The sequence below is a fragment of the Gracilinanus agilis genome, chromosome 2, assembly GCF_016433145.1.
Source record: "Gracilinanus agilis isolate LMUSP501 chromosome 2, AgileGrace, whole genome shotgun sequence".
Lineage (NCBI taxonomy): Eukaryota > Metazoa > Chordata > Mammalia > Didelphimorphia > Didelphidae > Gracilinanus > Gracilinanus agilis.
In genome coordinates this window covers 286,533,556-286,558,856 of record NC_058131.1, presented here as the reverse complement: position 1 = coordinate 286,558,856, position 25,301 = coordinate 286,533,556, and positions in this window count along the sequence as shown.

Sequence of the window (25,301 nt, the reverse complement as noted above, 5' to 3'; positions counted from 1 at the left end):
CCCCCATGGTCCTTTTCTGCTTTAATATTTAATATTTTATATTTGATATTCTAATATTCTTTGCTCTAAAATTCCCTTTGGCACTAAAAAATTCTTAATAGTAATCTCTTGCAAAGAAATTTACATATATTACCTCATTTGATCCTTAAAACAATTCTATGAAGTAGATGCTATTGTCATCCCCATTTTACAGATGAGGAAACTGAGACCCAGAGAAGTTAAGTGACTTGCCCAGTATCACTCAGTGAGTGTCTGAAACAGGATAAGAACTCGAGTCCTTCTGATAGCAAATCAAGCTCTCTATCCCCTGCAACATCCAACTAGATCTGTTCAAAGTAGGTACTTAATAGCTTTACTTCAGGAGATATTTAATAGATTTTTGTTGAATTGGAAATTTTCGGTCTGTCGTATTTATGAATTCCTTGCAGGGTTGAGATAGAGAATAAATATGCATGCTTTCTATTGACATAATAGCCTTCTGAGTGACTTGGAGATGTGAGATTAGGCTGCCTTCTTCTTGCTTGTATATTTCTTAGTCTTGTTGTTTAATGATTTGGAATTTCAATTTATCCACTTCAGTTGATTGCTTTCTTGTCATAATAAAGGCCATGTTCTCACAGTGTGGCTCTAACTCCCACTCACTCAGCTGGCCAGATTCTTGACCTCACCCTGGCCTTGGAGTCAAAAGACCTTGGGCTGAGTATGAACTCCACTAAGGGTGGCTACTAGCCAGTGACCTTGAGCTAATTCATCTCCTTTGGAGTCTCACTCAGTTTCCTCATCCTTATGTAGGGCCCAGGGCTCCCCTTACTCTAGGGTTCCCAAAAAGCTATCCCATGTTCAAGGTGCTTCTTGGCTTGGTGTCTCCTCAAAACTGTAGCTTATGAGTCCCTGCTCCTATATTTAATTTTCTAGACCAATGAGAGGACGTGTTAGTTCAAAACAAAATCAAGCAGCCTTGTGAAATAAATGATAAGAGAAATTGTTTCGACTTCCCTTCCCACTCCCCAAACACACGGTATCATATTTTCCCTCAAGTGATCATCCTACAAGTGGAGAGGGGACAGGTGTGACTTGGAAATGTGTTCAGAGAAGTACATGTATTGGCATCACAAGATTACAGATTTAGAGCTGGAAATCATCTACTCATAAGATTGCAGGATATTGGAACTTAAAAATAACTTCATGGCCACCTAGTCCATTCATCTCATTTTTTTTTAACCCTTACCTTCTGTTTTAGAATTAATACCAGTTAGGAAGTGTCTGAAAGCAGATTCGAACCCAGGACCTTCTGTGTGTAGGCTTGGCTCTCAATTCACTGAGTCACCTAGCTGCCCCTTCACTCCTCTCATTTTATGATAAGGAAATATCATAAAGATAAGGATAAGGAATATCCAGATATTCAGAATCATCAGATAAGGAAACTGAGGTTCAGACAAGTGGCCTAGCTTCAGCTACTAAAGCAAATGGCAGGCTAGAATTTGAACTCAGGTCCTTTGAAGAGATATGTGTGTAGGGAACACACATGACTTGGACAACCCATACCAACGACGCTGCCCTCTGGGCATGATATCAAATCCACTCCTATGAAGCTAATGTGAATCACAGGGAATAGAAGGAGAAACCATGACTTAACTCTGCTATGTGTCTCCATAAAGATGCAGAGGGGAGGGAATACTGGGAAAGGAGAGAAAAGGTTTTTCAACGATTTTACCTCCCTCAACCATTACCTTGCAATGTAATGGAAAAGTTACATGTTTAAATCTCCTAGCTTATATCGTGGAGAGGATTCATAGGTTTAGAGCTGGAAGGGTCCTTAGAGGCCACTAAATTCAACTCCCTCATTTTACAAATGAGGAAATAGAGGCCCACAGAGAGAAAGTGACTTCCTATATGGCTAGAAATACCTGAGACTGGATTCTAAAGCATTTGTGCTAGTCCAGTGTATCATCTAGCTACCTCTCTATTCTCAATATGCATTAAAGGATGTAGTGTGGTAACAGCTGGGTGACTTGGTGTCTAGAGAGTCAAATCTAGACACTAGAGGTCCTGGGTTCAAATATGGCCTCAGACACTTCCCAGCTGTGTGACCCTGGGCAAGTCACTTAACTCCCATTGCCTAGCCCTTACTGCTCTTCTGCCTTGGAACCAATACACAGTATTGATTCTAAGATGGAAGGCAAGGGTTAATTTTTTTTTTTTTTACATTTTTTTTTAAACCCTTGTACTTCAGTGTATTGTCTCATAGGGGGAAGAGTGGTAAGGGTGGGCAATGGGGGTCAAGTGACTTGCCCAGGGTCACACAGCTGGGAAGTGGCTGAGGCCGGGTTTGAACCTAGGACCTCCTGTCTCTAGGCCTGACTCTCACTCCACTGAGCTACCCAGCTGCCCCCGGTTAATTTTTTTTTAATGGAGATGTGTAGAGTCCAGGGCTAGGGATTTTTGTACTCTGTGCTGGCAAGACAGTGTCTGGAGTATTTGGTTACCCCTGCCGAGGAGGACATTGGCAAGCAGGAGTGTCTAGAGGAGGCAGTCATAAAGGCTCTTGAGTACATGCTAGGTGAGTTTTGGTTTGAGGAACTGGCATGTTTAGCGTGGAAAAGAGATCTGGGGTAATCAGAGGGCGGCCTTCAAGTATGTGCAGGGTTGTCACAAAGAAGGTTTAGGCTTCTGCTTGTATCCAAAGGGCAGAATGAAGCCCTTTATGGAAGTTGTTCAATTATTTCAGTCATGCCCCACTCTTGGTGCCCCCATTTGGGATTTTCTTGGCAGAGACACTGGAGTGGTTTGCCATTTCCTTCTCCAGCTCTTTTGACAGATGAGGAAAGTGAGGCAAACAGGGAGAAGTGGCTTGCCCGGTGGTATACTGCTTTGGGGCCAGATTTAAATTGAAGAAGAGGAGTCTTTCAGAACTCTGTGCCGCTCAGCTGTCCTGAGCTTCCTAACCGTTACAGCTGCGTAGGAGGAGAATGGGCCGCCATGGAAGCTGGCATATTTCTCATCAGGGGAGGCCTTGGAGCAAAAGATGGATGAGCACTTGTTGAATATATTGTAACATGGGATGCTTGTTTAATGTGTGACCTAGCTACCTTTCTATTCCTCTCCAGGCAGGGATATAAAGCCGTTTACAAACTGTAAAACATGATATAAATGTTATCATCATTATGATTATTCAAGTGAGCCACATTGTGATAGAGCAGTGAAGAAAACTGATTTAATCTAAGCCTTCCTGGAGAGGCTTAGTTAGACCAAATGGCCTTAGAGATTTCCTTCCAACTCTGTGATTCTATGAGATTAGGAAACAAAGCTCCCTGCTGCTGGCATCATAAAATGTAAACTTCTCAGCCTGACACTCAAGGCTCTAAGGCCCCTAGGCCCCATGCAGCCCATACCACTCCGGAATACAGCCCAGATCAGATGACAATGCAATTGTGGAATAGTTAATGAATAAAAACATAACAAAACTAGGCTTTGTTACATTAAAAAAAAAAAAAACAAAAACAACCAACCTTGCCCTTTAGTTTAGAATCAATACTGTGTATTGGTTCTAAGGCAGAAGAGTGGCAATGGGCGTGAAGTGACTTGCCCAGGGTCACACAGCTAAGAAGTATCTGAGATCAAATATGAACTTGGGATCTCCCATCTCTAGACCTGGTTCTCAAACCGCTGAGCCACCTAGCTATCCTGATATTATTGCATTTTTAAAACAAAGTCAATATGCAGGCCACAAGGATGCTAATGTATGGCTTAAAGCTGCTATGTTGAAATCACTGAGCCTTTGACACCAATTGGACCATTAGGTTCCATCCTACCTCATCTTCCTTATATCCCATGTTTTCCCAACATAAAAATCTGTCCCCCAAAACCTTTTTCTTTCCTAATTCTGCCCCTTAGAGAAAGTAAACGGAAAGTACGAAAAAACTGGAGAGGGTTTGAAATTTGCAAAATACAAAATACTGCGCTGGTCCAATCCACAACCCATTTCCTAGAGACTTTATCAAGTTCTCATACTTACTTCTTTCACCCTTTGCTCATGATTTTCCACACTTTCGCCTGTTCTCTATCTCTCTGATCTCTCAAGTTCAGCCAGTTCTCTGGTCTTCTCAGATGCCCTCGGTCTCTTTCATCTCTGAACTGCCTTGTCTGGACCATTTATTTCCTGTATTGTTCCCTGGACCCTTAACTCTCACTTTCCTCTGTCTTGTCTCCCCAGAGAGATGAGTTCTGAAGAAGGGGAAAGGAAGACTGTGTGTTAGTTTATTCCCTTATTCCTCCAAGCACTTCGTTTAGAATGGATGGGTTGGGAAGTGAGAAGAGGAAACTCTGGCTTTGAAAGCTGTATTTCTTCTCTTTCTTTTCTATCTGAATAATCCCAAACTGTCAGGGGGAGGGCAAGACTGATTCCAGCCAGAGTGAAGCGAGGGGCCTCCAGCTTCATTTTCCATGTCCTGCCATCCGAAGGCACACCAGGGGCCTTCCGGAGCCGCCAGGACTCTCTCCCCCAATCTGCCCCCTCCCATCCTGCGCACGGCCAGGGCTCCTGATTGCCCATCCTGAGACTTCTAACCCTCCTTCCTGCCTTTCCTGAGGCTCCTCTCTGGCACTGCTCCAGGATGGTTTAATCAAAATAAATCCCGAGAATGCACATGTATTATTTATTCCGGCAAAGGTTAAATAATTTGATGAATTTCCCAGGATGCCGCCTGCATGCTGATGGCCTCTTTGCTGGGAGCCGCTCCCACTCCCGTTGACACCCCAGGCTGGGGCCAGAGTCCCGGCCTCACGCGGCCTGGCTGAGAGGGAGTGGGCACTCCCAGCCGCAGAGGCTCAGGCTCAGGGGAGGACATAGATTTTCCTTGTTGCTTGCTGGAGATGACAGCACTTGGTCCCCTCGGGCCTCTCCAACATGATGCATGACTTGGAGCTGATATTCCTCTTCGGATTCCATAAATGGCCATGAACGGGCCTATTGATTTGCAAGCTAGAATGATAGAATTGCATTTAATACAGGATTAATTTGTTTATAGTGACCCCCAGACTGATTACTCCCTGATCCGTTATGAATCATGTAATGGATGGTGTAATTATAATGTGTAAATGGACATTCAATGTGCTTACTTGAATGCATGCATCATCTCCATATGTACTGGAGCCTCAGCGTTCCTGGGAAGGTATAAACAACTGTGGAGCGTTAAACCCTGGGCTGGATTTGGAGAAAGGACTGGACGGGGAGGGTCTTGGCTGTTTTCTGGGACCTTTTCATGAGTCTTGTCTCTCCTGCCTCTGTTCTAGGAGGACAGGGACCAGCAGAGGCTTATGGGTCCTTCGACAGCTCGGTGGCACAGAGGATAGAGTGCCAAGCCTGGAGTCAGGAAGACCTGAGTTCAAATCTAGCACAGACACTTATTAGCTGTGTGACCTTGGGCAACACACTGAACTCTGTTTGTCTCAGTTTCCTCATCTGTCAAATGAGCCGGAGAAGGAAATGGCAAACCAGTCCAGTATCTTTGCCAAGAAAATCCAAAATGGGCTCACAAAGAGTTGGACTCAACTGAGAGGACTGAACGGGTACTTTGCCCCAGAGCACTGATATGGGAGGAGCTTGCTTCCAAGGAAAATGTGCCCCCCCCCCACCGGGAGAAGCCGTCCTCACCTGATAGCTTCTGAAAGCCTGTGCTGTCTTGTCAGGGCTAGTTCCTCCTGCCCTGTTAGCCATACCTGTGGGAGCCCTCTGTGTTGCTGTTCCTGCCACCTGTATCCTCATGCCGCCTCCACCACCTTTATACACCTTCCTTCTTTGCTGACCACCATCTCTTTGCCAGGAAAACCATAAATGGGCTTACAAAGAGTCAGACATTACTGAAAAGACTGAACAATAACAAATGGATATGAGGTTTTTCCTTATAGGGAAGAAATGTGCCCCTCCTAACACCAGCCTTTGCTTTCCAGCTTTTCTTTCTGTGATGTTTTCTTCCATTAGAAATATAAGCTCCTTACAGGGAGGGACTGTCTTACTTGTATTTATATCCCCAAGGCTTAGCACATTGACTAGCACATAGCACCTGTTCTGCAGTTTATGGTCTTAGAAAGTTTCCTTCCTTCTCAAAACTGGAAGCCAAAAGACAAGAGTCCCTCACCTCCAATTCTAGCCAACTCTGCCCCTCATGAAGATAGGAACCCTGAGCAATCAGTCTCTGTTATTGAGGAGAGTCTTATGCAAACAAACTCTGAGCTTGGGGTGATACATATTTGTTGAATGACTAAATGATCAATTAAAGTTCTTGAGCTTCAGTGCCCCCCTTCTCTAATTCTAGATTTGATGCAGGAGAACAAATGCTTGAACGTGAGGGAAGGGTATTTATCCAGTTTATATTTATCTTTTCTAAAATCTTTCTCAGCTGTTACTGAATTTTATCCTCAGTGCACATTTGCAGAGTATATAAAACTGATATTATAATGTTCATTTAACATATAGGTAGGGGAAGCTAGATATCTACCAGAGTAGATATCACCAGGTCTGGAGTCAAGAGGACCTGGGTTCAAATTTGGCCTCAAATACTTCCTAGCTTTGTGACCCTGGCCAAGTCACTTAACCCCAATTGCATAGCTCTTGCCACTCTTCTGTCTTCTATCTGTCTTCTTTGAGACAGAAGATAAGGGTTTTACAAATAACATCAACAAAAATAGGTAAACTGAGACCCAGACAGTCAAATGGCTTAACTTGCCATATAGCATGTTAGTTGTAGGTCCTAGATGAGAACAAAAATCTTCTCATTCCCAGCCAAGCCCTTTAACATAGTCCTCTAACCGTCAATCTGTATAACTCTTGCTACCCAAAGGTGCTTGAATATTGAAGCCTATAATTGTAGAAACTGGCTTTTTTTTTCCCTAGGCCTGACTATTACCAATCTCTGATATCTGAATTACTATTCTAAAGCTACGAAGATTTTAGTGGCTTATAATAGAGAATTCATTCATTCAAGCATTTATTGTGCTAGGCACTACAAAGACAAAAACTTAAATGGTACCTACCTTCATACAAATTACATTCTATTATTGAAGATGGGGAGTGAACAGGAGCTAGCATGTGAACATGGCTACAGTATAATATAAGGTAATGAGAGATTAGGGTATTGGAGTGCCCCAGACAAAGAACTCTAGAAAAATCAGAAGAGGAAAAGAACACGTTCTTTCTTTTTTCTTTTTCTTTTTTTTTCCCCTTTTTTATTTAGCATAATTTCCCCTGGTTACATGATTCATGATTCCCTCCCCTGCTTCTCCTCCTCTGTCCCAAAGCTGACAAGCAGTTCCACTGGGTTATACATGTATCATTGTTCAAAACCTATTTCAATGTTATTCATATTTGCAGTAGAGTGATCTTTTAACACCAAAACCCCAATCACATCCCCATCGAACCATGTTCAATCACATGTTTTTCTTCTGTGTCTCTACTCCCACAGTTCTTTCTCTGGATGTGGATAGTGTTCTTTCTCATAAATCCCTCAGAATTGTCCTGGGTCACTGCATTGCTGCTAGTACAGAAGTCCATTACATTCAATTGTATCACAGTGTATCCGTCTCTGTGTATAAGGTTCTCCTGGTTCTGTTCCTTTCACTCTGCACCAATTCCTGGAAGTTGTTCCAATTCACATGGAATTCCTCCAGTTCAGAAAGAACACTTTCAACTGGCGGCCTCAGGGAAATCTTCACAGAGAAACTGACTCCTGACCTGAGCCTTGAAAGAAGAGAATTCTGAAAGGAGACGGAGTGAATTCCAGGCATGGAAGACATTCTACTTGAATGCAGAAGTGGGAGACAGCATTATCAGTTTCCAGGAAAAGTGAGAAGTCAGTCTGCCTGGAACATAAGAATGTGTGGAAGATAATAATGTGAGATGAAGTTGGAAAAAGCAGCTGGAAATAGATTGTGGACTGCCTTAAATGCCAAGCCAAATACTTTATATTTATCCTAGAGGCAACAGGAAGCTATTGAAGGTTTTTGAGGTAGGGAAGTGATATGTTCAGATCCTTTTCTTAGAATATCATTTTGACGGATTGTGAAGGTTGGATTGGAATGGGCAGGGCCTGACTCTAAGGAGACCACTTGAGGATGGTATAGTGATCCAGAAAAGAAGTTAGAGAAACAAAGTGTCATATATATAGGACTCAAAAAGTCCTTTGAAGTCATCAAATCCAATCTCCTTGTTTTGTAGATTTGAAGTCTAGAGAGGTCAAATACTGTATCCAAGGTCACACAGGGTCCCTGACTCCAATAAGGTCAGACTTTAAGTAGAGATTCTCTGCCTCCAGCTTCAGTGATCTGCCCATTACACTGGATGGATCTCCTCAAAGACTCAAAGATTTCCTCAAAAGAAGGCCTGAGCTAAGATGACAACACTGGAAGTAGAGAGAAGGGTATGGATGTAAAAAGATATAATAGTTTTTCTACTGATATTTCTGCTTTTAATCAATTTTCTCTCCAATCTATCCTTCATACCTCTGCTCCAGTAATCTTCCTATTGCTTCATCAAAAATCTTCAAGGATGCCCCCACTTCCTACTAGAGAAAAAATATTAATTCCTGACTGGCATTTCTTTCCATCATATGGCGTCAACTTAACTCTTCAAGGTTTATCACAAATGGTTTCCATTTCTGAGTTTCTGGTTCCAAACAAACCAGACATTTTCTTTCTGTTTATGTTCTGACCTCTCTCTCTTTCTGTCTCTGCACCTCTCTCTCTCTCTCTCTCTCTCTCTCTCTCTCTCTCTCTCTCTCTCTCTCTCTCTCTCTCTCTCTATCTTCTTTTGTTCATGTTGCACTTAATTAAGATAAAGTCAACACTCTCCCTCTATTCTCATCTCAAGTCCCTCCATTCCCCCTCCCAACTTAGAATATACTTTCTGATGCCCAGGTATGAGCTGTGTTTCCTGAAAATTTCTCAGTGTATTTTTCCTGCTCCTTGCCTTTCTTCTCTTCTCTTCTCTTCTCTTCTCTTCTCTTCTCTTCTCTTCTCTTCTCTTCTCTTCTCTTCTCTTCTCTTCTCTTCTCTTCTCTTCTCTTCTCTTCTCTTCTCTTCTCTTCTCTTCTCTTCTCTTCTCTTCTCTTCTCTTCTCTTCTCTTCTCTTCTCTTCTCTTCTCTTCTCTTCTCTTCTCTTCTCTTCTCTTCTCTTCTCTTCTCTTCTCTGTCTCTCTCAATCTCTGTCTCTGTCTTTCTCTCCCTTCTTCCCTTTCTCTCTGTCTCTGTCTTTTTGTTCCCCCCCTTCCCCTCATAGAAAGCTATCCCATAAAACAAAGATTTTTTTAAAGGAAAAGAGGAAGAAGAGAAGAAAAAACTCCAGGGATGCCTGGTTCTTTTTTGTCCCTATTTGTATTCTACTATATCTCAAACTTATTTGTGGAGATATCCTTTCTCTGATCATGGTCCTGTCCTCATCATTCACACTCTTTACTAGAAGATATTGTGGCATTTTCATCTTTGTATATCCAGCACCTAGTATAGGGTGTAGTAGCTGCTTAATTAGTGTTCTTTGATTTGATTAATGAAACTAAATTGTTTATCAGTTCCTTCTTCCTCACTCCCAGTAGCATTGTGTAGGGAATGGACAGCTGGCCTCAAATCAGAAAGACCAGAGTTTGAATTCTGCCTAAGACAGGACAGTGCGACCCAGATCAAACCACTTAACTTCTCAGTGTCCCCAGGTATGTCTGTTAAGAATACAAATTACAGATCAGAAGCCAACATACCTTGGTAGAGAGAACTTTCTATATTCCTATAGGAATTCCTTACATCAGTAGGTCAATAAAAAAAAACCATGTCAAAAGAAAACAAAATCTTCTTAAGTCTCAAGAGAAAAGAGAAGGGTAGGAGTTTTATACATTTCAGTTAGAGCAAAGACATCTTGAGGAGATATATAACTATGGGAGCCACCTAAGGAAAAATGCAGCACCTGTAAGACTTGTCCCTTGTGGATGTGAAAGATTTATACTCCAAAGTTGATACTTTTGCTACTCTAGTGGGTATAATCAGGGCATTTCTTCCTTCATTGGTTCTGACTAGAATAAATCCATTACTGAAGCATGTCTCTCTTTCCCAGCTCTGAGAACCATCCCAGTTCTATCTTGTCTATCCTTGGAGCTTCCCTGCTTTCAGTGACACTTTTGTGCTGGTCTTTCCCAGTGAGAGTCTTGATAAAAAAGACATGCAATCAGAGGTATCTGGTTGGGTTCCATATGTTGTTACCTTATTCTTTTCTCTCTCCCCACCACCCTAGGTTGCTTCAAAGCTGAGATCATTGAGCCAGGAAGAACCTCTCACCTATATCCTCCTCAGTAGACCTTAAAAGGCTCCAGAGTAGTAGAGAAAGCAATGACTGCCTCTGGCAGTCCATCCTCCATCCTGGAATTCTCTTTAGATCTTCCTGGGAGTGATAAGAAAGTGACACTTTCCCTTACCCTGGAAGATATTTATTCATCTTCTCAATTATAGGCCAGTCCACCATAGATATATTGTCATATCATTCTTCTTCCCAGACCCCATCCTCACTCATAGTCCAATTAGGCAGTGGTGATGGCTCCAGATGAACCTTCCAACCTATTGTAGCAATAGCAGGGGTTAGACAACATGAAGCTGAGTCACAGAAAGAGAGAGCTGGCAGCTGATGGATCTGAGTGCTGCTCCAAGCCCCTTCAGCACAGCTGAATTCTTCTTTTTCTTTGTGTGTGGGTGGCTACATTTATTTTATTCTGCACTTAGCAAACACCACTCCCCCCAAATCACATTTCCATATACAAAGTAAAACAGAAAAATGTGATTTCATATTAAAACATGAACTTCTACTCCATACATCTTGCTTTGAAAAAATCATAAATTCAGTAAACTACATTCCAAACTGTCCTACTCATCTGTGTCTCCTCCTTAACAGTTTTTCAATGTACATTGAAGGCTTCTTGAGGTCAGTGCCATCCACACTGGAAGTCTTCTGAAGATCTGAGTCTTGTCCTGTCTTCAGTGTTAGATACCAGCAGCGGTACAGCTCAGCAGCCACCCAAGCGAGGGCAGATGGGAGGGAGATGAAACTACTTCTTTTGACCCCAACCAGTCTGTGTCCCAGGAGTTCTGCTGAAGGGTAGCTCTGGCCAGTTCTAAATCAGTTATATTACCATTTACTGCTGAGGCCAAGGGAGACAGGTACTTGCTATTGATTAACTGAGGTGCATCCTTATTTCTATAATTCTTTTTTTAAGCCCTTACTTTCCATCTTAGAATTAATACTATGTATTGGTTCCAAGGCAGAGGAGTAGTAAGGGATTGGCAAAGGGCATTAAATGACTTGCCCAGGGTCACACAGCTAGGAAGTATGTGGGGCCAGATTTGAATCCAGGACCTCCTGTCTCTGAGCCTGGCTCTCCTAGCTGTCCCTCTTATTTCTATAATTCTAATAAGAATTGGGGGTGGGGATGGGGAATGTGATGCCATATTCACCAATCAGGGCCCTCAAAAACCCTTTGTCCCTATAGTGCCTAAGAAGAGTGCACTGAAAAAAGTTGGCACTAGTGTTTTATTGAGTGAATTTTTATTTTAAGGTTTCTCTTATTGCTTGATGGAAGAAACTGAGTTGCGCAGGCTATGACTGAGAGATCATATAGCAATCTTGGGCTGAAGCCATGAATGGAGCTCGAACCTTGAGATGCCAACAGGCTTCCATGGAAGGTACCGCCTGGGCATTTAAACTTCTCCCTGCTGTCATACCCAGAGCACAGAGGAATGCGATTTATAGAATTGGAAACATACATTATAGTAATTTTAGGATGTGGTTGAACTCTTTATTTGTGTCAGTCACAAATGCCCTAAACGCAGACTCATGAGATCAGATGCAGTACAACTCATTAATTTGTGGTACGCAAAATTTGGTCTGAAGTAAACTCACAAAAGCCCAGTGCCTAGCCTACACAATGAGGTCTGTGCTCCTGTGAGGTCCCTGAGAACCCAATCACCAGATATTTAATAACCCAGAAAGCTGACTTGAGCTCTCTTCTTCCCTCATGTTTGAGAGAGGAAAAAGTTACATTATTTTCTGGCATCATAATAATACTCTTAAGGATGGGTGACCCATTCAACTAGTATTTCTCTATTTGATGACTAGCAAACTCCTCCTCTAATTTCAGTGATTCAGAACCTCTTGTTTAATGAATAGAAAACTCCCTCCCCCTGTTTCCTCTCCCTTCCTTATCTTCATCTCCAACCATCAGAGGCTTACTTATTTCCAGTCTCATGCTCTGTCCTCCCCTTTCATCGAACCTTTTGTTTTTTTCTCTTACAAAATATTTTTTCCAATTAAAAGTAAAAACAAATTTTAACATTCATTAAAAAAAATTTTGAGTTTCAAATTCTCTTCCTTCTTCCCTTTCCTCCCTGCTCCTAGAGAAGGCAAGCAATTTGATATAGGCTGTACATGTGCAGTTATGCAAAATATATTTCCATATTAGTCATGTTGTGAGAGAAAACACAGATGGAAAAAAAACAAGAAAAAGAAAATAAAAAAGTAAGCTTCAGTCTGCATTCAGACTCTGTTGGCACCTTCTCTAGAGGGGGTTAGTATTTTTTTTATTAAAAGTCCTTTGGAAACATCTTAAAGCATCGTATTGTTGAGAATAGCTTTCATTCCCAGATGATCATTATACAATATTGCTGTTACTGTGTACAATGTTTTCCTGGTTCTTCTCTTCACTTTGATCAGTTTATGTTAGTCTTTCCAGGTTTTTCTGAAATCATCCTGCATGTCATTTCTTATGGCACAAAGCATTCCATTATAATCATATACCACAACTTGTTCAGCCATTTGCCAATTGATGGGCATTTCCTAATTTCCAAATCTTCACCACCTTAAGAATAGCTGCTATCAACATTTTTGTTCATATAAATCCTTTTCCTTTATTTTTTTTTCTAATCTCTTTGGGATTCAAACTTAGTAGTGGTATTGCTAAGTCTAAAAGTATGCAGTTTTATGGCCCTTTAGGCATAGTTCCAAATTGCTCTCCAGAATGGTTGGATCAGTTTGACCAACAGTGCTTTAGTATCCTGATTTCTCCACATCCCTTCCAACAATTGTCATTTTCCTTTTCTCTCATATTAACCAATCTGATATGTGAGTTGATACTTTAGAGTTGTTTGAATTTGCATTTCTCTAATTCAAGAACATTTTTTCATATGACTATAGAGAGCTTTGTCTTCTGAAAACTGCATGTTCATATCCTTTGACCATCTATCAATTGGAGAATGACTTATATTCTTAGAAATTTGACTAATTTCTCTATATTTAAGAAATAAGGCTTTTATCAGAAACATATGTGGCAAAATTTCCCCACCCTATCTCTCCGCTCAATTTTCTGCTTTTCTTCTAATCTTGGTTGCTTTGGTTTTCTTTGTGCAAAAACTTTGTAATTTAATGTAATCAAAATGATCAAGTTTATATCCTATTATTTTTCTCTATCCCTTATTTTGTCATGAATTCTTCCCTTATCTATAGATCTGACAGGTAAACGATTCCATGCTCCCCTAATTTGCCTATGATATCACCCTTTATGTCTATGTCATGTACCCATTTTAACCTTATCTTCATACACAGTGTGAGACGATCTGTACCTGATTTCTGTCATACCATTTTCCAGTTTTTCCAGCAGTTTTTATCAAATAGTAAGTTTTTATCCCCAAATCTTGATTCTTTGGGTTTATCATACACTAGATGACTATGGTAATTTATTACAGTATATCATGTAACTAATCTTTTCCATTCACCCACCACTCTGTTTCATGGTTCTGTTTAGATAGTTTCTGGATTTGTCATGGTAGATAGATTCCCAAGGATTTTATATTATCTACAATTATTTTAAGTGGAATTTCTCTTTCTACTTCTTGCTTTGGACTTTCTTGGTAATATATAGAAATCCTGATGATTTAAGTCAGTGATGGACAAACTTTTTAAAGAGGGGGCCAAAGGAAAGGAAATGCTCATCTGTCAGTCTGTTTCTAAGGCAACTCTTTCAAAGTTTCATTGTATTGTATCCTACTCATTGTATTTGTCAGATTAGAAATAATGCTGCACAGCTGGATAGAACATTTCAGGCTCCCCCATCTGGCCTGCTCATCACTGATTTAATTGGATTTGTTTTATATACTGCAACTTTGCTAATGTTGTTAATTGTTTCAACTAGTTTTTTAGTTGATTCTCTAGGATTCTTTAAATATACGATCATATCATCTGAAAAGAGTGATAGTTTAGTTTTCTCATTGCTACTTTAGTTCCTTCAATTTCTTTGTCTTATCTTATTGCTATAGCTAGCAATTCTAGTTCAAAATTGAATAATAGTGGTGATAAATCATCCTTGCTTCACTCCTGATATTGGGAAGCTTCTAGCTTATCCCTATTATAGATAATGCTTGCTAGTGGTTTTAGATAGTTATTATTTTGAGAAAAGTTCCATTTGTTGTTATACTTTCTAGTGTTTTAATAGGAATGAAAGTTGTATTTTGGCAAAAACTTTTTCTGCATCTATTGAGATAATCATGATTTTCTTGGTTTTATTACTGATATAGTCAATTTTGCTAATAGTTTTCTTAATATTGAACCAGCCTTTCCTTCCTGGTATAACTCCTACCTGGTCTTAATGATGGTCTTTGTGATACATCATTGTAATCTCCTTGCTGGTATTTTATTTAAAATTTTTGTATTGATATTCATTAGTGATATTGGTCTGTAGTTTTCTTTCTCTGTCTTTTCTCTTACTGGTTTAGGTATTAGCACCATATTTGTGTTGTAAAAATAATTTGGTAAGACTTTCTTTGCCTATTTTTTCAAATAGTTTATATAGTATTGGAATTAATTGTTCTTTGAATGTTTGGTAGAATTTACTTGCAAATCTATCTGGTCCTGATGATTTTTTCTTAAGGGGCTCATTGATGGCTTGTTCAATTTCTTTTTTTAAGACAAAATTACTTAAGAGTTCTATTTCCCCTTTTGTTAATCTGGGAAATATATTTTGTAAATATTCATCTATTTTACTTAGATTGTTAGGTTTATTGGAACAAAATTGGGTCAAATAGCTCCTAATAATTGCTTTAATTTTATCTTCATTGATGCTTAATTCATTCTTTCCATTTTTTATATTGGTGATTTGGTTTTCTTCTTGCTTTAAAAAAACAAATTAACCAATGATTTATTTATTTTATTGTTCTCCCCCAACCCCCCAAAAACAACTCTTTAGTTTTATTTATTAGTTCAATGGTTTTCTTACTTTTAATTATATTAATCTTGCTTGATTCTCAGGAATTCAAATTTGGTACTTAGAGATTAAAATTTAAAAAAAATTGAGATTCTCCATAATTTGTTCTGTTTCTAGTTTTTTTCAGTTGCATGTCCAATCCATTGATTTACTCTTTCTCTATTTTATTGATGCAAGTATTCATGTCTCATAAATTTTGATATGTCTTATCATTGTTGTCATTCTCTTTAATGAAAGTATTGATCATTTCCCTGATTTGTTCTTGGACCTACTCATTCTTTAGGATTAAGTCATTTAGTTTCTATTTAATTTTAACCTATGTTTCCATGGCCATTTATTGAAATAATTTTTCATTGCATTATGAACTTAAAAGGATGCATCTAATAGTTTTGCTTTTCTGCATTTGGTTGTGAGGTTTTTATGCCCTAATACATAGTCAATTTTTGTGTAGGTACAATATACTGCTGAGAAAAGGTATAGTCGTTTTTGTTCTCATTCAGTTTTTCTTTAGAGGTCTATCATATCTAACTTTTCTAAAAATTTATTCATTCATCTCCTTAACTTCTTTTTTCTTTATTTTTTTGTTAGATTTATCTAGTTCTGAAAGGGGAAAGTTGAGATTCCCCATAAGTATCATTATGCCTTTTGCAACTCCCATTCCATTGTTAACAAATTTAATAAGGACTTGTTATTGGGTGTGATTTTAACTTTGTTGCCTGTTAAAGCTTTGGTCGACCCCCAGTTCCTGTGTGATCCGTTCATTGAAGAATACTCCCTGAAATTCAGATTAACAAACTGACAGAGTTCCTTGTAAGTGGGCAAAGGAATTGCATCAAGAATATAGCATAGAATTAGAAGGTAGAGAATATAGCTACACGGAACAACAGCCATATGGAAAGAATATTTGACCAGGATGAAGAATTTGATATAGAACTGACCATAGCATTCTAAAATAGATTCCCCCCCCCCCTGCTTGCTCACAGAGATGGAGAGGGAAATAGTCAAATAGAGAGACTGCTTGCAGACATCACTCTTTTATACCATGCCCTGAGATTGAATATATATGCTTTTGTGCTAAGAATACAGGGGATATATGGGGAATGTCTGTTACTTGATTTAACTACTTGTCATTAACTTATTACTGTATTATTTTGTTTCTTTTGGATTCATCTATCATGTGGATTAGTCTGTCAGAAATCCATAGATAAGGGTCTGGAGATGTGGAGGGGTCCAAATAAGCACCATGAGTCCAGAGACTAACACTCCCCTTTGTCTTAGACTTTCTCTTACTTTCATTTGATCTTCTTGTCCTCAAGCAAACTTGACTTTTGCCAGAAATTCCTGGCCAACCTGGCTTAAAGGAAAGAAGTGTGGCTATCTCTCATGTTCTCTACACATTGAGGTGTTTACATGTTTTTTGGTCCTTTCTGACACTCTCAGACTTTCCTTTGGTCCTTAGTGCTAGATAACTTGTTTCCTTTTAAGGTTCCCTCCATTTGTGTATGGGGTCATCTAATTAGATCCTGGTCACAGTCATCTTACCTGCCCTGACATCATCCTAAGTTCCATTTTATCTACAGAGAGGGATCAAGGTCCCAGGATAGAAAACAGTATATGTGAGATCAGAGTGCTTGGGAGGGGGACCTAGGTTATGACTTACAATTCTGTCTTCTCTATCATTGCTCCCTTCAAGAACACAGGAGCTGGCTCCTTCAGGGTCAGTCTTTTGACTCATTGCTCTCAAGTGGATTGATTCAAGAACATTTCCAAGACAAAACTTGGGCATAGCTCATGATTAAGGGTATCTTCAAATGTGAATGTCAGAATTCCTCAGATCTGGCACTCAGCATACAATATGGTGATTGGTTATGGGATAGCCTTTGTTTCAGCTCTTTTCCAGAAAGGAAATTAAGTTGGGGTTGCTGTCAGGACAAACCTTTGCCATTTTGACATTAGGAAGATAGATATTAGATAGGTAGATAGATGGATACATGAATAGATGGATAGATAGATTGGATGGATGGATGGATGGATGAATGGATAGGTGGATTCATGGATAATAGATATATGGAAGATAGATAAGACAGACAGCTAGAGCATTTATTAAGCACTTAATATGTCTCAGGACCTATACTAAGTTCATGGAATTAAAATACAAGTACCCCAAGGAGCTTACATTCCAATGTGGGAAGACAAACATAAAAAAGAACTAAATAACTGGTGGGTGGGGGAGAAAACAGTGATGCTGTGATTGGATATACTGGATATGCCCAGGAAATGCTATGGAGACTGGAACTGAGAAAGATAAGGCCCAAACTGGCCCCTCAAAGCCCAAGTGGTTTCAGGGACAGAATCCAGTTTTTCATTGGGGCTTGGAGACTATGGCCTGAATAGAATAAATGGAGATTGCGAGGCTGGAGATGTCTGGGAAGTCACTTGTATCCTTGTTCCAATGACACAATTTACCACCACCACCTCCCTTCCCACCCTTTCCAATATGGAACCATAATCAAATTATGACTGTCATTGCTACTAGGAAGGGTATGTTAGTATATTCTCAAATGACTTTATTCATCATTCCTATAACTTTCCAAAACAAAATATCCTAGCCTGATTGTCACTCTTTCTGGGATATTATCTCTTCTAGTGGTTAGAATGAAGGGCTTGGAGTTGGGAAGACTCCTTTTCCTTCTTGAGTTAAAATCTGGCCTCAGATACTCATTAGCTGTGTGACCCTGGGCAAGTCACTTTACCTTGTTTGCCTCACTTTCCTCATCTGTAAAAGGAGCTGGAGAAGGAAATGGTAAATCACTCCAATATCTTTGCCAAGAAAACCCCAAATGGGATCAAAAGAGTTGGACATGACTAAAACAATTGAACATTTGTATCTAGTGACTAGCACAGTGTCCCTCCCTCCTTCCCTCCCTTCCTTCCTCTCTCCCTCCCTTCCTTCCTTCCTTCCTTCCTTCCTTCCTTCCTTCCTTCCTTCCTTCCTTCCTTCCTTCCTTCCTTCCTTCCTGCCTTCCTCTCTCCCTCCTTCCTTCCTTCACATTCATAGATCTGCTCATGTCACTCCTTTCCTCAAAAATATAGAATGATTTCCAATCGCCCATTGAGTAAAGTTCAAGCTTCTTTGTGTAACATTCAAAGCCTTCTCCTAATCTTGGTGCCACCTTACCTTTTTCATCTTTATTCTTATCTACACTCTCTAAGCTCCATCAAAACTAGACCAATATTGGTTCAGCCAGTCCCCCACCTGGGACTGTTTGCCTAGTTACAGAACACAGGGTATAAAAGAGGAGGAGACAGTTTCAGTGCCAGGCACTGTGCTATGTAAGCACTTTATAATTATCAGATAATTTCATCCTTATGACAATACTCCAAGATAGGTACATTATTATTCACATTTTTGTTGTTGTTTAGACTTTCAGATGCATCACACTCTTTGAGACCTCATGGACAATATTACGCCAACACTGTCCATAGGGTTTTCTTGGCAAAGACATTGAAGTGTTTTGCTATGTCCTTCTCCAGTGGATAATGACAGAGTTTAAGTGACCTGTGAAGAGAAAAGGAAGGGAAGAAGGAAAAAAATAGGAAGGGATGGATGGAGGGAGGAAGAGAGGGAGGGAGAAAGGAAGGAAACAAGCATTATTAAATGCTTAGAGTAGTCAGGGATCATTTCCAGGGAGAGGCAGGAACTAAGTTAGGAACTGAAGGCAAGGTAGAATCCTAAGAGGCAAAGAGAAGGGAGAAAACAAACATAACTAAAATGAGGAAATCCAAATGAATGTTTTGCTCCCCACCAGTACCATCATTTTCCTAACTATGCCAAGAGAACCCTAGAGAACTTTCCACACCCAATCAGACCCCAGGAACTTCCACTTACTTATTTTTTTTAAGTTTATGAAAAGATAATTCAGGAGACATTATTCCAATCAGCTTCGGCACAGTTTAGGAATGTTAATGTTGCCTCTATTAAGTAGATGTGGAATAATTAGTGCACTGATGAAGAATTGTGGCAAACTTTGGAGACATTCATTACCAAATACTTGATGTTTCTACCATTGGGCTCTTTATCCCCAAGTGACAAATTAACACAAATTTAACTCCTCTTGGATGCCAGTTTGCCTCAAAATGAGGATTTGGTTTTTTTTCCTGGCAGAATCTTCTTAAAGCAGTTAAGTTTATCTTAAGGGAGGTGTGTATGTGTGTGTGTGTGTGTGTGTGTGTGTGTACACATGCTCACCAGAAAGATGGACATTCTTTAGGAGAAGAGAAAGGAGTTAGAATTAGTCGTAGCCACCCTTGCCCAAGCTGTAACACGACACAATTATTTCTGGACCAGTGAAAGAAATATTGGATTTGAATCTTCTCCAGCTTGCACTCTCTGGCCTTCTCTTTATAATGCTCTAGAAATCTCTCCTCCCTGTAAACTCATCTCTCCCCTGGACTTTGCATATTTGAAGTATCCTTTGACCTGTGGCCTTTCCCTCTGTTTGGCTGATTCCTCCTAGAATCTCCATTTTAAGGAGGCCTGGACTAGCCATGTTTTCCCTCATTCCTCTATAGGCTACATGCTTGACTCCCCTAGACTTTCTCTTTAATTCCCCTGCTCCCTTCAACTCTCTTTTGTGGTTTGTTTTCTCCAATTAGAGAGTAACAAGGATTATCTTTCTGCTTGTATTTGCATTCTCAGTGCTTGGCACAGTGCCTGGCACATAGTAAATACTTAAATTCTATTTGCCTTGCTTTGTCTTGGAACTAAAAGTTTTGAGTTCAAGTCTTGACTCATCCACCTTATACCCTTGTAATAATTAACAAGGCAATTCCTTTTTTTTTTAATAGCCTTCCCCTTAGCTAGTGTCTTCCTCTGTGTTAAGATCAGGTTAGGTAAGGGAATGTATATAAATGGGAGTTAGATCCAGAAATTCTTTATTTAGCTGTAGAACCACTGGCATATTAATCTTTCTGAGCTTCAGTTTCTTAATCTGTAAAATGGGAGTGATGACGATGACATCAACACCTGACTTTCTAGAATACTTTCAAATTTGCAAAGCCCTTTACCTAGGATAAGAGGCAGCATTAAGTAGAAGTCAGAGTACTGAGTTTGGGATCAAGTGATTGAGTTCTGATTCCACCTCCAAAGCTTTCTAGTTATTTAATATCTGGGTGTGTCAGGCAATCTTGGTATCTATTAAGTCACACTGAACTGCTATTTGGTGGAGGAAGAGACCCCAGCAGGAGTTCCTGATGCTTTGAAATCACAAATTATTCCCATTACTTATATTTTCTCATCTAAGTCTCCCAATCTGTAGCTACTACAAACATTTGCACTTCCCAGCTCACAAGATCACTGTGAGGAAGAGTGCTTTGTAAACCTAAAATAGATATGGAACTCTGAGTTATTATTAGTTTATCTATTGTCTACCATCCCCTTCACCTTTAGTGTACGTCTTGCCATGACTGACACCAATTCTCTGGTCTCCTAGAGGTCTTGCCATGACCGACACCAATTCTCTGGTCTCCTAGAGGTCTTGCCATGACGGACACCAATTCTCTGGTGTCCTAGAGGTCTTGCCATGACGGACACCAATTCTCTGGTGTCCTAGAGGTCTTGCCATGACCGACACCAATTCTCTGGTGTCCTAGAGGTCTCACACAGAAGCCTGAGTGTCTGCATGGCAGGACAGTTTCCCCTCCTTGACGTGACTCCGCTTGGGTGGAGACTACATGCAAAATCTTTGCAGTGGTTTCCCCATCAGCCTCTGGAACACATATTCCATCTGTGTTATTGTTTCTTTCAATTCAATTTAACAATTAAAAAACTATTGGTGCCTCTTGTTTTTATATCGCCTTCATTTCAGAACATAACCCTCCTAGTCCTCTCTCCAATGTACCTTGTCATATAACAAAACATTTTTTTAAATGCAAGAGAAAGGGGGGAAAAGTAGTTTGGCAAAACTGATCAATGGAGTCTGACCGTGAATATAATGTTCCATAGACTAGGAAAAGGAGATGGTGTCAAAGCAGACTTAGACTGAAATACTAAGGTCCAGAACAGAGCAACACAGCGCACGGGATTGTCAAGAAAGCCAGCTCTAGTGAAGGGGCAAACTTACCATGTGAAGGTTAGCCAGGGATGATGCTGGAAACAAGTCGGGTCCTCTGGAGTGGTCTCGGTGGAATGGAAGAGTGCACTAAGGCATCAGAGGAATGGGGCTCTGCACCAGGAAAGTCTAGTAGATTTTTAGAGGGTTTTGTCTGAGTCTAGCAGGACCAGGCATTGGGGGAAGAGAGCAAGATGCCTGGATCTGGGGACTGGTGCCGATTCAAGCTAGTAGAGGGAGGAAAGGTTCCTAGAGAATTAGGAGCTAGTTGATATTCAAATTCCAGGTTAGTGGGAAAAGGGGCTTTGGGCCATGACTGCCAGTCTGAGTCTGCCAGGGAGATTCTGGGCTTCTGAGCTTCCCTGAGGTTTCTTTGTTTATCAGAATGCAGAGGCAACTTCAGGGGTCAAAACAGGTACATTCCTCATGTCTTTTTCTAATAGTTAATCAGAAATAAGTAAAAATATTGGTGTCTAGCAGCGAGGGCCCGGCCAATAGCACAGTATCAGTAAGAAAACATGCATTTTCTCTGAACCCAGTTGGTGCCATTTTGTGGATTCCTCCCCCAGCGTGCAATGGCGTCAGAGTAGGAGTAGAGAAGGCAGATGGTGGGAGTGATGAAGATCAGTAGGACATGAGAAACAGAGGGACAGAGAACAGGGGGTTAAAGAATAGGAGGACAATTGCTTATTGAACTGGAAGACTCTAATGCAAAGAAAGTAAGCCTAGACCAGAGGTGAGAGATAGTCTGGGAGAACAGGGAGAAAGCGAGGGACCCACGTCACAGAAAAGACAAAGAGCAGGATTATCAGGGAGGCAATGAGAGAGGCCAAAGGACAAAAGCTCGTGATTATTGAGGGGAATTTCAGGGTTCAAGATCATGGAGGTGAAGGTTTTTGGTAATAGTACGTGATGAGGATGTGACTGCTCCCTGAGTGCATAAGGGTGAGTAGAGGAAGTTGAGGAACTGGGAAGCCACAGTATTCAGAGGGTAGTCAATGAGAATATGGAGGTTAAAGAGCCACTTTATACCTAGAGCAACTCCCCTGAATATTTTTAAAAAGCCTTCCTGGGGACAGCTGAGTAGCTCAGTGTTGGCCTCAGTTTCCTCATCTGTCAAATGAGCTGAAAAAGAAAATGGCAATCCAGCATCTTTGCCAAGAAATCCCCAAATGGGGCCACCATGAGTTAAACAACCAAACAAATAGGAAAGATTGTTGAAATAATCCAGGCTGCTAGTCTGGAAGAGCTGGATTCAAATTCTGTCCCAGACACTTATTTGCTGTGTGGTCCTGGGCAAGTCACTTAACCCTAGTAAATCCTAATCTATAAAATGAGAAGTTTGGATGAGATGTCCTTCAAGGTGGCCCCCCCTTCTAAATGGATGGTCTTATGGATCCCAATATGGAAATCCCTCTCATTGATCTGGACCAAAAAGTCATCTATACCTTTTGCTCTTAGAGATTTCTTAGGGGCACTGATAAGGCAGGTGACTAGCCCATGTTTAGGGTGCCAGAGATAGGACTTTTTACCTAGGTCTTCTTCACTCCAGAGCCACCAGGCACACTCTCAGAAGGAAGAGCACAGTGAAATAGCTATCCTTTCTACCAGTCTGAGGGAAGAGAGATATTGTAAGATAGTGTGTCTAGTGTATGTGTACAAATGTTTACATATAGTTGTAGGCTAACATATATATATATGCATACATGTATATATATATATATATATATATATATATATGAAGGAGGAAGAAGAGAGGAAGCAGGGAAAAGGAGAGAGAACAGAAGAGAGGGAGAGAGAGAGGAGAGGGAGGGACAAGGAGTGAGGGAGAAGGAGAGAGGGGAAAAGAGAGAAGGGACGAGAGGGACAAGAAATAGGAAAGGATGAGAGAAGAGAGTAGAGGAGGAGGAGAGGGAAAGGAAGGAAAGGAGAAGATGGAAAGGGGCAGCTAGGGAGCACATTGGATAGAGTACCAGGTCTAGAGTTGGAAGATCTGGTTCATATCTGGCCTCAGACGCTTCCTAGATGTGTGATCCTGGGCAAGTCACTTAACCCATTCACCTAGCTCTTGCTTTTCTGTCTTAGAGTTGTACAGAACAGAAAGTAAGGTTTGTTTTTTTTAAGAAGAAGTAAATGAAGAAGGGAGAGGGAAACAGAGACTGAGAGAAAGAGAGGAGAGAGACTTCAGACAGTTTTGGCCAAGAACAGGATTTTTCCAATATTGGAAACACCAAAACGAATGCAGGACTACCCTCAGTTGGTCTGAATGAAGCTCCTAACTAAATTCAAGTTCTTGCTACTATTCCTCAGAGAAGCACAGAGGACCTTTCCCAGCAGAACAAAAGAGTGAGGTCACAACACAGGGCTTTTCCCATGAGGGGATTCATGTGTTTTCCTAGGAAGGCTGTACTTGTGTAAATAGGGCTTAAATTTCCTTTTAAATTAGAAATCTAAAGGCGGAATCTAGGATAAATGAACATTCAAGTCTATTGCTTAAGGAATAATGCTAAGTTTTTCTAGATAAATAGTTTGGGAAGTTCAAGAAACCAGTCTAATGAATTCTGTCTCTATAGGCATCCCTCTATTCATGAAATATATATATATGTATATATATATATATATACATATAAAACATTTGAGGAGCCTATACATGTCTGTGAAGTAAATTCCATTTCCTCACTGGTATTTAGTACAAAATTAGAGATTTATGATTGTGTAAGCCTTTAGATCCAAAACATGCTAAATGCTGTGAGTGAAAAATTCCCTACCCCCTTTTATGAAGATTAGATTTTAATGTTAGCAATAGTCGAGATAATCATAATTATAATTCTAAGATAGTTAGCATAAGTTATGATTTCAGTAGGCTTTTGTGAATATTCTAGTATAAGTATTAAAGTTTTGACTTAAGTAAAAAATCTGCTTTTCCATAGGCCTTAGTGTCAGCCCCACCCTTCAAAGTTGATATATCATTCATCCTAACTCATGATCCAGGATGGATTTTTTTTTTTTTGGTTTAACTTCTTTTATTCCAAGTACCTCAAATGGGATTATTATCACTTCCAATTTCCACACCAAGATGCTGAAGGCACAAAACTTGTAAGTCATTTAGTGGCTGCCAAACAGTCAATTCAGGCCTAGCTTAGGTCCAGAACCAGGTACTGTCCATCACCACCCACTCTTAGCCCAGACATCACTGCTCCCCACCTTTCCATCAAGTGATTCTTAAGTCATGGTCAAAAGATTTCTTTTACCAAATAAGGGGTGCTTCCTAGCTGACCTAACCAATGAACATTGCTTCTGCATGTCTCTGTTCTTAGAAAGGTATGACTATTTTGTACTATTTTTGTACTGGTATAAAAGGAAGTCTCTCACCATGATCGGGGTCTTCTGATCTATACTGGAGATCTGGCTTTGTTGGGAGACTTGGCCCTCTTCCAATAAACCTAATTAATTATCCATCTTGGCGATTTGGGTTCAGTTTATCCAAATTGCTGGTATTGGTATTTAGAAAAATTACACAACAATGCAAATATCTAAACCCACCCCGGCTTTTTATTCCTTATAAGGAAAAACTTACTGGCAATGAGAACTATACACCAATGTAACAGAATTCCTTGTGAGGTAGGTAGTTGCCTGTCATTGGTGGTTCCTAAGCAGAAACTAGATAATTGTCTGTCAGCGATATTGTATAGGGCTGTGTTGGTGAACCTATGGCACACGTGTGGAGCGTGCCAGAGGGGGCTGCTCCCCTCCTCCTCTCCATACATGCCTGAGGACATTTCTCACATGCCCAGCCCCTCTGCCCAGTGACCCAATGGGAATGCTTCCTTCCTCCCCTGTCTGGGGAAAGGGGCAGCTCACATGCAGTGTGAGGTTGCAGTTTGGGCACTTGGTCTCTAAAAGGCTCACCATC